Consider the following 15,519-nt stretch of genomic DNA (forward strand, 5'->3'; position numbering starts at 1 on the left):
AAGGACTGGAAATGAGCTTATGAGCGACAGTCAACTGAATATATGTAAGCTGGTTTGGTAATTCAAGCCAGTTTAATTTTTGAAGGGAAGAACAATGGTGGGTAGAGGACCTGTGGCTGTTGGCGAATTTGGCTATTTTGTTATAGCAGGATGAAAGTTGTTTTTTTAGGGAGGCCTGAAGATTAGTCAGTAATGGAGCACCATAGAGAAGGGAGGGAATGAGAAAAGAGGAAGCGAGTGTGATTTTGGAGGAGCTTGTAAGGTATTGGTTCTGACGGTAGAGCATGCCTAGTTTTTGATGGGTTTTTTTTATATTTAGTAGTAGATGGGAATTGTAACTAAGTCGATTGTCAATTAGTACTCCTAATAGCTTAGTTTCAGAGACTAGTTCTAGGGGTGTGTTATTTAGGCTGGTAATTGAGAAGGAGTTGGTATTGAAGGAGGTAGCTTTGGAAGGGGTGCAAACCATAAGTTTTGTTTTGGAGGCATTTAGTGCTAAGTGGTTTATTTTCATCCAATGTTCAGTTATTGAAAAGGCTTGCTGAGTAAGTTTTTGGAGCAGTGAGGGGGAGATGGCAGAGCAGATAATGGTGGAATCATCTGCATATTGAATGATGTTTGCAAATGGGATAGATTGATGAAAGTCATTGACAAATATATTGAAGAGGAGGGGGCCCAGAATAGATCCTTGGGGAACTCCAGTGGGGGTGCTAAGGAATGGGGAAGTAGCCTTCTTCCATCTAACTGCTTGGTATCTATTTGACAGATAGCTAGAAAACCAATTTATGGAAGAGGGAGAGAGGTTGAGTTTTGACAGTTTAGTTAAAAGCAGATTGTGTGAGATGGTGTCAAAGGCCTTGGATAGGTCAAGAAGTAGGGTAGAGACAATGTGTCCAGAATCACGTGCATTATTGACAGTCTCAAGAAAGGATAAGAGGGCAGTCATGGTACTGTGGTTTGGCCTGAATCCATGTTGAGTAGGGGTTAGCAGGTTGTTATCTAAGAGATGTGGCAAGAGTTGGAGGTGAACACACTTTTCCAGAAGTTTTGAAATGGGGGATAGAATAGCAATAGGATGAAAATTATTGATGTTACAGTTGTTGCCTCCTTTATGAAGGGGGATAATGAATGCTTGCTTCCACAATAGAGGTACGGTGCATTCTTGGATGGAACGGTTTATTAGAATGCTAATGGGATAGGCAATGGCATCTGCAGCTATGTGTAGGAAATAAGAGGGAATGTTATCAGGGGCATTAGTACATGGCTTTAATTTCTGGAGGAGTTTCTTAATAGTAGTAGTAGATACAGGTTTTAAAGTGAATAGAGAGGGAAGTAGAGATGGCGAATTTGAGGAGGGTTCAGTTGACGGGGAAGTAATAGTAGTGGAAGAGGTGGAAGATGGGCTATGTGAAGTAGAGATGGGGGTAGGGTTGTTTGTGATAGGAGGAGGGGGTGTGTTAGATGGTGGGGGGGGGAGCATGAGAAGGAAGAGGTGAGTTTACTAATAGAGTCGATGAAAAAGGAGTTAAACTGAATAGCTAAGTCCAGGTCTTGGATGTTTGGGTCTGGGGTTGGGGTGTGTGGTTTGCTGGGGTTGAGGAGGGTGGAAATTCCTTTCCAGAATCTTTGGGGGTTAGTTTTATTATTGTTCTGGAGTGTGAAGAAGTATGCTTGTCTATCAGAGGTTATTAGCTTTTTTACTTTATTTCGAAGGGTTTTATATGCAATATGTTTGTCTGGTGTCTTGTTTCTCAGATAGAGTCCCCAGGCTTTGTCTCTAAGCCTCATGGTAGAGAGAGTAGTTTTGGTTAGCCAGGGGGCTGAGTTAGTTTTTATTCTTTTTGTTCGTAGAGGGGCTTGGGAATCAAGTATTCCTAGAAATGTTGAGTTAAAATGGGCAACTGCTTCTTCTAGGGGCAGTGTTTTTAAATTGTTCCAATTAATTGTTTTCAGGGAATCAATGAAAATTGAAGGGTTAAAGTTTTTGTCATTGCGGGTAGTGATGTAGTTGTGGGTGCAATTAGAGATGCAGGGGAGTCGGTGGGTGAAAGTGGGCAGGTGATCACCAAGAGGGTCGGGAAGAGTACCGCTGCTTGTAAAATAGTGGGGGTGTGACACTAGAACCCAATCAAGGATGGTGCCACTGGAGGGGTCTTTAGAAGGGTGAGTTGTGGTGTTGATTAGCTGGGAGAAGTTGTATAGATTGATGTTAAGAGGGTTGGTTGGAGACTGGATGGAGGCCCAGTTAATATTGACATCTCCTAGAATTATGGTTTCATTGCTAATATTGTCAGAGAGCCAGGAGAGGATATTTTCAAGTGTTGAAATATTGTCCCCTGGAGGAATGTAGAGGGATGCTAGGCAAATGTGTTTGTGTTTATTAACTTGGAGGAGAGAGAGGAGTAATTCAGCATTGTTAAATGTTGGGGTAGGTTTGTTATATGGGGTAACTAGCAAGGAAGAGGAATAAAGGAGGGCAACTCCACCGCCTTTCTTTTGGGTCCTGTCTTTTCTAATGATAGAGTAGCTGGGTGGAGTTATTTCAGAATCTTTTATGGAGGGCTTTAACCAGGTTTCTGAAATAGATAGTATATCAGGTTTGTTATGTGTGAGCCATGCGTGGAGGGTGGGGACTTTATTCACTATACTTTGTGAGTTTAGAGAAGTAAAGTATATAGGCTTGTGTGGGGAGGAGGAGGAGGGAGGGCCGGGTTAGGATGGACATCACCAGATAAAAGGCAGGTAAAGAGATGGAAGATGGGGTTTGAAAGATAGTTGATTAGAGTATGAAAATGGTTTGGGTCAGCTGAAATGATTAAGGGGTGTTTATTTGTTATGGGGATAGAGTATTTCTGAGGGGTGAGGAGTTTAAAGGAGAAGGTGAGGAGCTGTGTTATTGGGTGAAGATGGGGAGAGATGGGAAAGTGTGATTGTGAGAGTGGGTATTCAGGTGGTAGGTTGTGTGGTAAAGTTGTGGATGGTAAGAAATGTCAGGTTGGGTGAGGTGATACAGGTATGATAGTTTAAGAAAAGTGATAGAAGACATAGGATGGAATAAGGGTATGTAGCCATGTTGAAAAGGTTGCTAGTGTTGAGTGTTGTAATTGTCTAATATATATGATATAGTGCAAGGGATATGAAGTATTTAGCTAAAGTAGTGTAGAAAGAAAGAGATGTGGGAGTAGAGCTGGATGTAATTAGGATAGGTAGGTGAGTGAGTGTATTAGAAGTGGGATGTGTTGAAATGTAGTGCCTGTGGGAGTGGTTTGAAATTGGATAATAGGCTGATGGGGTGTGTCAAGGTGTTGGTGGGTGATTGGTGTAGGGAAAATTTGGGTGTGGCAACAAGAGGGATATAGCTAGATGCACTGGGGGCGGGTGGAAATTGGGGGCAGGGTAGGGGAGCGGAGTGAGCCCGAAGGGCGAACGGAGCGGGAAGACACCAAAAGAGGATCAAGAGCCTATCAGTGGAGCAAAGATTAGAGGAGAGTAAGTAGTGGCAGGGTAAGTAAGGAATACTATATGTAATATGGATGGGAAAGTAGGAATGAAGATATTGGCAGAGTAAAAGCAAGAAATAAGTGAGGGAAAAGTAGTGACAGTGGGGAGGGAACGCCCTCTAGTGGTCAATGCAGAGAATGCACTAGGCCAACTAGGTAGGTCTAGGGGCTGAGTAAGATAAAATAAGGAAGAGCTGGTGAAACCCAGGGAAGAGATGGGAGAGAAGTGGATGGGAGAAAAGAGAAATGTCTAGGCTGCTGGCTGACCTGGCAGGGAGATAGCTTGAATAACTAACAAATAAATAGAGTTCTAAGCAGTGGAGGCCCAAGTAGTATCACACACACATACTTTCTTAGTATCCTCTGGGAGACTTTGTTCCAATGTCCAAGTGGGATTTGAGGCAGCAGAGCAGTATATTGCCTAAGCAAAATGTAAGGATGAGGTAGGTGACCTTAGTTCATTGAATGTATCCACCCAGGCAAGGTCCCAAGGGAAAAACAGGGCAAAACAACTGGAGACAGGAGGAGAGATGAGTAAGAGTTAGTCACAGAGTAACAGAGACACAATGCAATACATAAAAGTGTTACTAAGCAGGTAAAATTATATGCTAAAAGTATTATCAATCTGCAATAAAAAGAGTAATACTATATTCAGAATACAACAGACTCAGTTAAACTAGGTTAAAAAACATTTAAAGCCTAGCCGAGCTACTCGCAAACAAGTGAATACTGGCTAAGTCAATGACTAGTGAAACTATTCCAAGCAATATGGAGGAGAGTAGTGTCGTCTGGAGATAAAAAATCCCCTCCGAAGACACTAAATCAAGTCAGAAAGTCTATGACTAAATACAAGAAAAAACTAAGCAGACTTCAACTATTAATACTGCAGAAGCAGAATAACAATGTGTTAGTAGAGCACCATACTGTAGCGACTGGCAGGGCAATGAGAAGTTAGCTCAGACACGTGGAGTTGGCGTATTACACCAGCATTTGTTAGGGCTAAAACAGCTACAGAACAGTTCAAGAAGCAACCATGAACAGTTCCCTTTAACTAAATGTCGCACCAATGTAGACAAACAATGTGGGTATAAAAATAGACGGAATAATCCATTTGCGATGTCCAGAAATGTAATGCAAATGGCCTCTAAAACAAATGGTGTGTTAATTGGCCCTACCAGGTATTATCGGCAACATAGTCAAGCTATTAAAGTGTTGCGATATTGACAAATACTGATGCCTCAGCTTTCCAGAGCAGATAAAGTGTTATCAAGTCAGGAGCAAGCAGGGCAGTGTCGCACCACAGTCGGTAGCGACTATAGAGGCTTAGGCTCAAGCTAGTCAAACTGTAGGATTTACTTGCAATCACAGTAATGCATACTACGTTCCATCAAGCATAGAGGTAGTACAAGAGGTCTACGTTCAGAAGGAACAGTGTGGGTAGTGGAATTGTATGGCAAACTCTAAGCGGCAGTCGCTTGCAAGTAATGAGCTCTTAGACTCTGTAATCAGCAGTCGTTTTAACCAATACTCTCTTAAACACTCTAGACAGCAGTCGTTTTGAGCAATACACAATAAATCAAAAACACGAGTGATACATTCAATCGCAGAAAACGACAGTGTACAATTGGAAATACAAGTATATTATGATCAACATATTCCTATACCATGACCAATACACTTTAAGTTCCCTAAACAGCAGTCGTAATATAGCGACGCACATTTAAACCAAAACACATGCTTGATACAGTCTATAGCAGCAAACAACAGTGAACAAATAGAAATACAAGCATAATATGACCAACAAGTTCTTATGCCATGACAATTTAGGGGAAAAAGCCCCGATAACAGTGTTGCGATATGATCAGGATCTACTTACACTAGGAGCACACTCCTAACCAGGCACCAGCAGCAGCCGAGAGGGAGTTTAAAAATGGCACCTTAAGGAGAGGGGGTATAAATAACTTCCAGGCAGAAGTAAAAGGGAGGTGGGGAGGAGCAAGGGATACAAGCTAGTAGGGACAAGCCGGAAGGTCCATAATCATATGATACAGGAGGTAAGGATGTGCGACGGATCGCAGAGCCTAAGGGGAGGGAGAGAGAATTATGGATTCACTAGTAGGCTAGACGCGTGGGACAGAGGTAGCATGAGCAGTATATCATGGTAGATAGGGGCGGGGAAAGCAGGGAGAGAAGGGAAGGGAGAAAGGGAAGGAGAGTGAATGAGAGATGCGATGGTAGGTGAAAAGTGTAGGGTAGGGATAGCGTGAATAGTGTATTCCGATACGTAGAAGGGGAAAAACAGGGAGAGAAGGGAAAGGTAGCGAGTAGTTGAGCGTAGTGTAAAGGAGAATGGATAGACCAACAAGTGGTAGGTAAGATGAAGTGGGAGACAGGGTGTAGCAGACCAGGAGAGGATCGAGAGCCTATCAGTGGAGCAAAGATTAGAGGAGAGTAAGTAGTGGCAGGGTAAGTCAGGAATACTATATGTAATATGGCTGGGAAAGTAGGAATGAAGATATTGGCAGAGTAAAAGCAAGAAATAAGTGAGGGAAAAGTAGTGACAGTGGGGAGGGGACGCCCTCTAGTGGTCAATGCAGAGAATGCACTAGGCCAACTAGGTAGGTCTAGGGCTGAGTAAGATAAAATAAGGAAGAGCTGGTGAAACCCAGGAAGAGATGGGAGAGAAGTGGATGGGAGAAAGAGAAATGTCTAGGCTGCTGGCTGACCTGGCAGGGAGATAGCTTGAATAACTAACAAATAAATAGAGTTCTAAGCAGTGGAGGCCCAAGTAGTATCACACACACATACTTTCTTAGTATCCTCTGGGAGACTTTGTTCCAATGTCCAAGTGGGATTTGAGGCAGCAGAGCAGTATATTGCCTAAGCAAAATGTAAGGATGAGGTAGGTGACCTTAGTTCATTGAATGTATCCACCCAGGCAAGGTCCCAAGGGAAAAACAGGGCAAAACAATTTCTTAGTATCCTCTGGGAGATTTTGTTCCAATGTCCAAGAGGGATTTGAGGCAGCAGAGCAGTATATTGCCTAAGCAAAATGTAAGGATGAGGTAGGTGACCTTAGTTCATTGAATGTATCCACCCAGGCAAGGTCCCAAGGGAAAAACAAGGCAAAACAATTTCTTAGTATCCTCTGGGAGACTTTGTTCCAATGTCCAAGTGGGATTTGAGGGAGCAGAGCAGTATATTGCCTAAGCAAAATGTAAGGATGAGGTAGGTGACCTTAGTTCATTGAATGTATCCACCCAGGCAAGGTCCCAAGGGAAAAACAGGGCAAAACAATTTCTTAGTATCCTCTGGGAGACTTTGTTCCAATGTCCAAGTGGGATTTGAGGCAGCAGAGCAGTATATTGCCTAAGCAAAATGTAAGGATGAGGTAGGTGACCTTAGTTCATTGAATGTATCCACCCAGGCAAGGTCCCAAGGGAAAAACAGGGCAAAACAAACTAGGAGCACACTCCTAACCAGGCACCAGCAGCAGCCGAGAGTGATGTTTTTCCTTGTGATACTGTCACCCACCCTCAAACAGTATTGTGTATGTGTTGGATTGCAGGTGTGTCTTTGTATCTGCTGTACTGAGGAGTGTGCCTTTGTGCTTGTGTGCATGTGGGCATGTGTGCATGTGCGCCTGTGTGCATGTGTGCCTGTATGCATGTGTGCCTGTATGCATGTGCGCCTGTGTGCATGTGCACCTGTGTGCATGTGTGCATGTGCACCTGTGTGCATGTGTGCATGTGCGCCTGTGTGGATGTGTGCCTCTGTGCATGTGTGCTAACATCGTGTACACATTTGTAAACTGTGTTTCCTATCTTCCTCTCACAGGTTCTGATGTTGCTCTGGTGGAGTGCAGCAGGGAACCTGAAGCCACTGCTGGGGATAGAGATAATGATGACAGTGAACAAATAGAAATACAAGCATAATATGACCAACAAGTTCTTATGCCATGACAATTTAGGGGAAAAAGCCCCGATAACAGTGTTGCGATATGATCAGGATCTACTTACACTAGGAGCACACTCCTAACCAGGCACCAGCAGCAATGAGAGGAGTTTAAAAATGGCACCTTAAGGAGAGGTATAAATAACTTCCAGGCAGAAGTAAAAGGGAGGTGGGGAGGAGCAAGGATAAACTTAAGGAAGGACAAGCGGAAGGTCCATAATCATATGATACAGGAGGTAAGGATGTGCGACCGGATCGCAGAGCCTAAGGAGGAGGAGAGGAATTATGGATTCACTAGTAGGCTAGACGCGTGGGACAGAGGTAGCATGAGCAGTATATCATGGTAGATAGGGGCCGGGAAAGCAGGGAGAAGAGAAGGGAGAAAGGGAAGGAGAGTGAATGAGAGATGCGATGGTGGTAGGTGAAAAGTGTAGGGTAGGGATAGCGTGAATAGTGTGTATTCCGACACGTAGAAGGGGAAAACAGGGAGAGAAGGAAAGGCAGTAGTTGAGCGTAGTGTAAAGGAGAATGGATAGACCAACAAGTGGTAGGTAAGATGAAGTGGGAGACAGGGTGTAGCAGACCAGGAGAGGATCGAGAGCCTATCAGTGGAGCAGATTAGAGGAGAGGAAGTAAGTAGTGGCAGGGTAAGTCAGGAATACTATATGTAATATGGCTGGGAAAGTAGGAATGAAGATATTGGCAGAGTAAAAGCAAGAAATAAGTGAGGGAAAAGTAGTGACAGTGGGAGGGACGCCCTCTAGTGGTCAATGCAGAGAATGCACTAGGGCAACTAGGTAGGTCTAGGGCTGAGTAAGATAAAATAAGGAAGAGCTGGTGAAACCCAGGGAAGAGATGGGAGAGAAGTGGATGGGAGAAAAAGAGAAATGTCTAGCTGCTGCTGGCTGACCTGGCAGGGAGATAGCTTGAATAACTATCTACAATAGAGTTCTAAGCAGTGGAGGCCCAAGTAGTATCACACACACATACTTTCTTAGTATCCTCTGGGAGACTTTGTTCCAATGTCCAAGTGGGATTTGAGGCAACAGAGCAGTATATTGCCTAAGCAAAATGTAAGGGATGAGGTAGGTGACCTTAGTTCATTGAATGTATCCACCCAGGTGCAAGGTCCCAAAGGGAAAAACAGGGCAAAACAATTTCTTAGTATCCTCTGGAGGATTTTGTTCCAATGTCCAAGAGGGATTTGAGGCAGCAGAGCAGTATATTGCCTAAGCAAAATGTAAGGATGAGGTAGGTGACCTTAGTTCATTGAATGTATCCCACCCAGGCAAGGTCCCAAGGAAAACAAGGCAAAACAATTTCTTAGTATCCTCTGGGAGACTTTGTTCCAATGTCCAAGTGGGATTTGAGGCAGCAGAGCAGTATATTGCCTAAGCAAAATGTAAGGATGAGGTAGGTGACCTTAGTTCATTGAATGTATCCACCCAGGCAAGGTCCCAAGGGAAAAACAGGGCAAAACAATTTCTTAGTATCCTCTGGGAGACTTTGTTCCAATGTCAAGTGGGATTTGAGGCAGCAGAGCAGTATATTGCCTAAGCAAAATGTAAGGATGAGGTAGGTGACCTTAGTTCATTGAATGTATCCACCCAGGCAAGGTCCCAAGGGAAAAACAGGGCAAAAACAAACAAGGAGCACACTCCTAACCAGGCACCAGCAGCAGCCGAGAGTGATGTTTTCCTTGTGATACTGTCACCCACCCTCAAACAGTATTGTGTATGTGTTGGATTGCAGGTGTGTCTGTGTTTGTATCTGCTGTACTGAGGAGTGTGCCTTTGTGCTTGTGTGCATGTGCGCCTGTGTGCATGTGCACCTGTGTGCATGTGTGCCTGTATGCATGTGTGCCTGTATGCATGTGCGCCTGTGTGCATGTGCACCTGTGTGCATGTGTGCATGTGTGCATGTGCACCTGTGTGCATGTGTGCGTGTGCACCTGTGCGGATGTGCGCCTGTGTGCATGTGTGCATGTGTGCTAACATTGTGTACACATTTGTAAACTGTGTTTCCTATCTTCCTCTCACAGGTTCTGATGTTGCTCTGGTGGAGTGAAGCAGGGAACCTGAAGCCAGTGCTGGGGATAGTGATAATGATGATACATGAGTAATGGCACAGGGAGGTGTGACAGGGTCTGTCATTGATCAGCCAATCGACACTACACAGCAGTCAACCCCATCAATGCGCACAGTCATCCTGCCGATACAGCCATTGTCACCAATATCCTTAGCTGAGGGACAGCATACAGTGGGCATTGACCAGGGTAGTGTGGTATCATTGGCACATGCATCCCCTCACAGCCGCCATGGCCAGATTCCTGACATGGTACCACACAGGCAGATGTCCAGGGGTTCTCGTGGGAGCATCCGTGGTCGTAATGCCCCTGTCAGACGTGCCCACAGAGGTCTTTCAACCTCAGCTATGTTCCGGTCTGTAATGCAGGCACAGGCACGTATGGAATGGTACACCAGACAGGGTCTGAGGGAGCTTAGAGCACATCGCACTGCTATGAATGACACTATGCGTGACGTTGCGGCTGCCATCCGTAATTTCAGCGAGGTCATTGATAGACGTTGGGGGGACACATTAGATCTCTTCCACAACTACATGTCCAGGAGCCAGGACAGTGCAGGATGGTTGAGGTGTCGATGTGGACGTATGCCAGCAACATCATCAGCTGGCAGTCATCGCGGATGACAACAAACCCGCAGCCGCTCCCATAGTGCCAGTACCAGCCCCAGCGATGCTGGGTCTGTGCTGTCATTACACCATCCTGGAAGACCACGTGCATGTGGCTATGAACAGTCCCAGCAGAGACATGTGTCCAGTCAACAACCCACTGCTTCTGATGACAGTACCCAGTCTGGCTTAGTACCTGATACTGTCCGTAGCACCCCTGCCAGGCACAGGTACAGTGTCGTGGCCAGAGACAGTGATCTGTATGACCTGGCAGGTACAGTCTGTGGCTGTCCACAAACTCCCGTATATGGCAGCCACGTGGTGCAACTGTGTGCAAGCATACACACACACACATAATGCTAACACCTAGGGCTAACACATACACACACACATCGCATCAACATTGCCCCATGTTGTACTGTTGTCCCTCACTAACACACACACACACACACACACACACACACACATACATGTCGACTGGATGTGTCAATGGCAGACTCTGGCAAACCAAGTACACACCCTGTGCATATGATGAAACTGTGCCACCTCCTGCCATCTGTAACATTAAAGCAGGAACAGGATAGCATGGTGCTGATGCACAGGGTGACTACATAGCACTGTAGTAATAATATCATGTTGTTAACAGTACAGTGTAATGATATCGTTGTGGGTATATTCGAGCATGCATGATGCATTAACTATAATTGTCATTGTAGTTTTGTATACACCAGTGTGAATTCCCAAAGTGTACTGTCTGCACATGTGCCACATGGCTGTTGTGTGTACCTGTGCCTGCATGTGTTGGGGTGTGGACAGTACATGTGTGATGTTTGCAGCACAGAGTTGCAGGTGTACATTTGTGAACATGGTTAGCATGGAACATGACATGGTTTGACAGTATGCTGTGGGTGATACGGTTTCCATATGTCAATGGTCTGCATTCTGGTACTAGACACAGCCTACATAGCCTGACATTCCGTGGTCATTACATGCTGTCTCCTCAACTGATACACAGATGTAGGAACCTGGTGTCAGTGATATCCCTGCAATACTACACTATACCATTAGCCATTCTTACTGAGCCCCACACATCCCTGGGAACAATACTCTTTGGCATATAGCAGTGTCACGTACATGTCAACACACTACGGATATGTCCATCCACAACTGCAAATGCATACAGTGGCCTGCAATGCATTCTACACATGACACACCTAACCACCACAAGGGTATCATACAGACAGATACCTGTTGTCCAAGCCATGCTGTATTGCTGTAACACAACTGTAGATTTGTCATTGGCATGTAGTTAACATAGTATTCCAACAGTACCATGTAGGTGGTAGCACCCATCATGTAGAACAGGTAATGGTGTGTACATGTGGACAAGTGTTATCTTGTCTATCCTGTGATATTCACATTTCCAAAGGTATTCTGCAGTCCCTCAGTGTATCACCTAAGCAAGACAGTGTCTGTATGCATATCAGCAACAGTTGCCATACACCTACACTGGATGTCCATCACTCACAGACTTTGCTGTGTTTTAACATGTCTGACATATACTCCAGACATGAACCCTCACCCACATTAATCTATCAAAGCTTTCATGGGTGTGTGTCACATAGTTGGCCTAGGACACAGATCACTGCAGTAGCCTGCATTGTCACCAACATACATGTATGACCTAAGGTCTGGTAAGCTGCGGCACATGGTGGCAAAGGTAACAACTGTAATCATATGAGGCAGGCTTCACACATAGGAACTATTAAAGGTCACAGGTACATATCTGTATGTGGCACACACATACCTGATGTGTGCATTGAAATTACTGTTATAATAATAGTCATACAATAATAAAAGCAAAACACACAACATATTGACAAACTGTGGGACAAACACACACATGTCATCTGTAGGATTCAAACCCCTACCTAACTATGTTATGATAATTGAGAGAGACGCATTAGCACAGCACGCTATTCGCATTACTGGATGATTTACCTTCTCCTGATGTATTTATAGGGTGCTGACATCATCAGTCTTTCCAAAGAGGACTGTACATCTTTTAGTGTGTTATCCCAGTCTTCAAAAAGGCCATTCCTTTTACAGAGAATTGCATAAATAGCCACCCCCCCTCCCACACAGCGCTTGCAGGATTCAAACCTCTATCTAACTATGTTACGACACTTGAAAAAGATGCATTAGTACAGCGTGCTATTCGCATTACTGGATGATTTCTTTTCTCCTGCTGTATTTATAGGGTGCTGACATCATCAGTCTTTCCAAAGAGGAATGTACATCTTTTAGTGTGTTATCCCAGTCTTCAAAAGGCCATTCCTTTCACAGAGAATTGCATACTTACACACCCCCCTGCCACCACACACACACACACACAGCGTTGGCAGGATTCAAATCCCTACTTAACTATGTTATGATACTTGAGAAAGACACATTAGCGCAGTGCGCTATTCACATTATTGGATGATTTTCCTTCTCCTGCTGTATTTATAGGGTGCTGACATCATCAGTCTTTCCAAAGAGGAATGCACATCTTTTAGTGTGTTATCCCAGTCTTCAAAAAGGCCGTTCCTTTCACAGAGAATTGCATACATACACACCCCCCTGTCATCCCACACACAGTGTTTGCAGGATTCAAACCCCTACCTAACTATGTTATGATACTTGAGACAGACGCATTAGAGCAGGGCGCTATTCGCATTACTGGGCACTATTCGCATTACTGGATGATTTCCCTTCTTCTGCTGTATTTATAGGGTGCTGACATCATCAGTCTTTCCAAAGAGGAATGTACATCTTTTAGTGTGTTATCCCAGTCTTCAAAAAGGCCATTCCTTTCACACAGAATTGCATACATACACACCCCCTGCCACCCCACACACACACAGCGTTTGCAGGATTCAAACCCCTACCTAACTATGTCATAATACTTGAGACAGACGGATTAGCACAGTTCGCTATTTGCATTACTGGATGAGTTCCCTTCTCCTGCTGTATTTATAGGGTGCTGACATAATCACTCTTTCCAAAGAGGAATGTACATATTTTACTATCCCTCAGTATGGGGGATAACAATATCTGTGCATTAACAGACGCCTAGTTCAGGGTCACATATGCACACTGGCACTGCCAGGTTATGTTCTATACCATGCTTCATGATCACAGGACTTGTAACACACAACACAAGTAGGGGGTGTATCCATATACATCACAGATACACACACCTCTGAGTTGGTACCACTGCACTAAGCATGATAGGCCATACATATACAACTACCGTTGTGCAAAACCGCCTTTTGGTTTGGTGTGTAGCTCAGACCACCCCCCATACCCAGGAACCGCACCCGGCTTTCCTGGGAACAGTGTAGGATATGAAGGTCTTCACACACACCATTATAGTGGTTGACTTCAGGTACACAAATATTGACTGGGGATACTACTCAGGCCCTCAACAACATCACCCTACAGCCACTACAATTTGTGGATCCATGTGCTATGGCACAACCAGTCACCACTCCCACAAGGGGGAATACATATTGGACCTGATCATCACCAACATGGGTACTCTATGTTCCACACCAGAGGTAGAACCCTCATTGTTAAGCTCAGACCATAAACAACTTTCCCTGGACATCCATATCCCATCCCCACCCCAAGCCAAGGAAATCACTGTATAGAATTTCTCAAAAGCAGACGTTGCACTTGTGAAGACTGGGGGAATACTTCAAAGGCCCTGTGCTGGAGGATAATACAGCCCAATCTGCAGAATCCTTTACAAACGCATTGTATGAGCACCTGCAGGTATGCATTGATCATGCTATCCCAAATAAAACCATGAGTCCTCCAAAACAGGAGACCTGTCTGGTTGACCCCGGCCATATATAAGCTGTACAACAGAAGGAGGAAGCTACTACATAACAGAGCAATATCCAACAGAGGGAGGACATCTCTGAACAGTATTGGCAAGACACTTCAATCCCTCATATAATCATCACTTGCAAGTTTTGACAGTGAAATTGACCAGACACTACAGATAATCACAAGGCCTTCTTTAGTTATGTCAGGAATATGTGTGGAAGCAACACAGATATGCTCTGAATTGTTGCATAACAGCACAAAATATGCCAAACCTACGGACATAGCCTACACCCTGGCAGACAGAGTCTGCACAAATGCCCCCCCTTCCCCCCCAAGGGTACAGATGCCCATCCCAAATGAATGTAACCTCCCTGATATCACAGATGCACAGGTGAACATTTCCCTCTCCGCAGCAAATAACACAGCATATGTATGGGACCGGACGGTGTCCCAGGCTGTGTCCTACACGAGCTCTGAGTAGAACTGAACACTCACATTAAGTCACTGTTCCAACTTAGCCTTACTACAGGATATGTACCCTGAGAATGGCATACAGATACAGTGCTCCCACTCCACAAAGGTGGTGCCACAATGGACCACAGGAACTATCACCCCATAAGCTTGACTAGTGTGGTAGAAAAAGCTATGGAGCGTATTATCATGGAAGTCATAATCAAAAACATTGTGAGCCTCCAGACAGTGGATCATACACAATTTGGCTTTGTTAAGGGCAGATCTTGCCTCTTACACATAGTTCATATCTTTGAAATGGTTACTGAAGCCATGGATGAGGGCAAGGTAATTCACACAGTCTACCTGTACCTTGCAGAAGCCTGCAACACAATACCCAACTCAGGCATCATACATATGCTTACCAGCTTAAATATCAACCCCTATATCACTATATGTGTTGCTATCTGCCTCAGTGATGGAACCCACATGGTCAGAATTGCAGGTGTCATGTCCAATTCCAGACCAGGTACAACTGGTGTCTCACTGGGCTCAGTTGTGGGACCTGTCCTGTTCGGTATGTACTTCTCTGAGGTTCAGACTAACACGGGGGGATTATGTCTAACAAACGTCACAGATGACTGCTAACCAGGGGCCATAAGCAACACTGCAGCTGACACATGCTTCCTCCATAAGGGTCTCACAGAAATGGATGCTTGTTGCCAGAGCCATGGCCTCGTGCTAAATGCTAAGACATGCATAGTCATTCTCTTTGGGGAAAACAAGGTGCACACAAATCACCACATAAGTGGTAATCAATTAAGTACAGAAGATGTATTTACAGATTTGGGGACCAACATAGATCGTAACCTCTCCTTTGCTAATCACATTGACAGAGTCATTGCAAAGACCTTTATATAGCCCTCCTTATCACATGGGGGTTTGCATGTAGATCATGGGAGGTCATTGTGGCCCTCTACTAGTCACTCATCTGGCCCATGTTTGACTACAATGGCCCTTTTGGGGTGTACCTTACCCAACACCTGCA

Source organism: Protopterus annectens, chromosome 2.part1, assembly GCF_019279795.1.
Source record: "Protopterus annectens isolate FY-2018-M chromosome 2.part1, PAN1.0, whole genome shotgun sequence".
Taxonomy (NCBI): Eukaryota; Metazoa; Chordata; order Ceratodontiformes; family Protopteridae; genus Protopterus; species Protopterus annectens.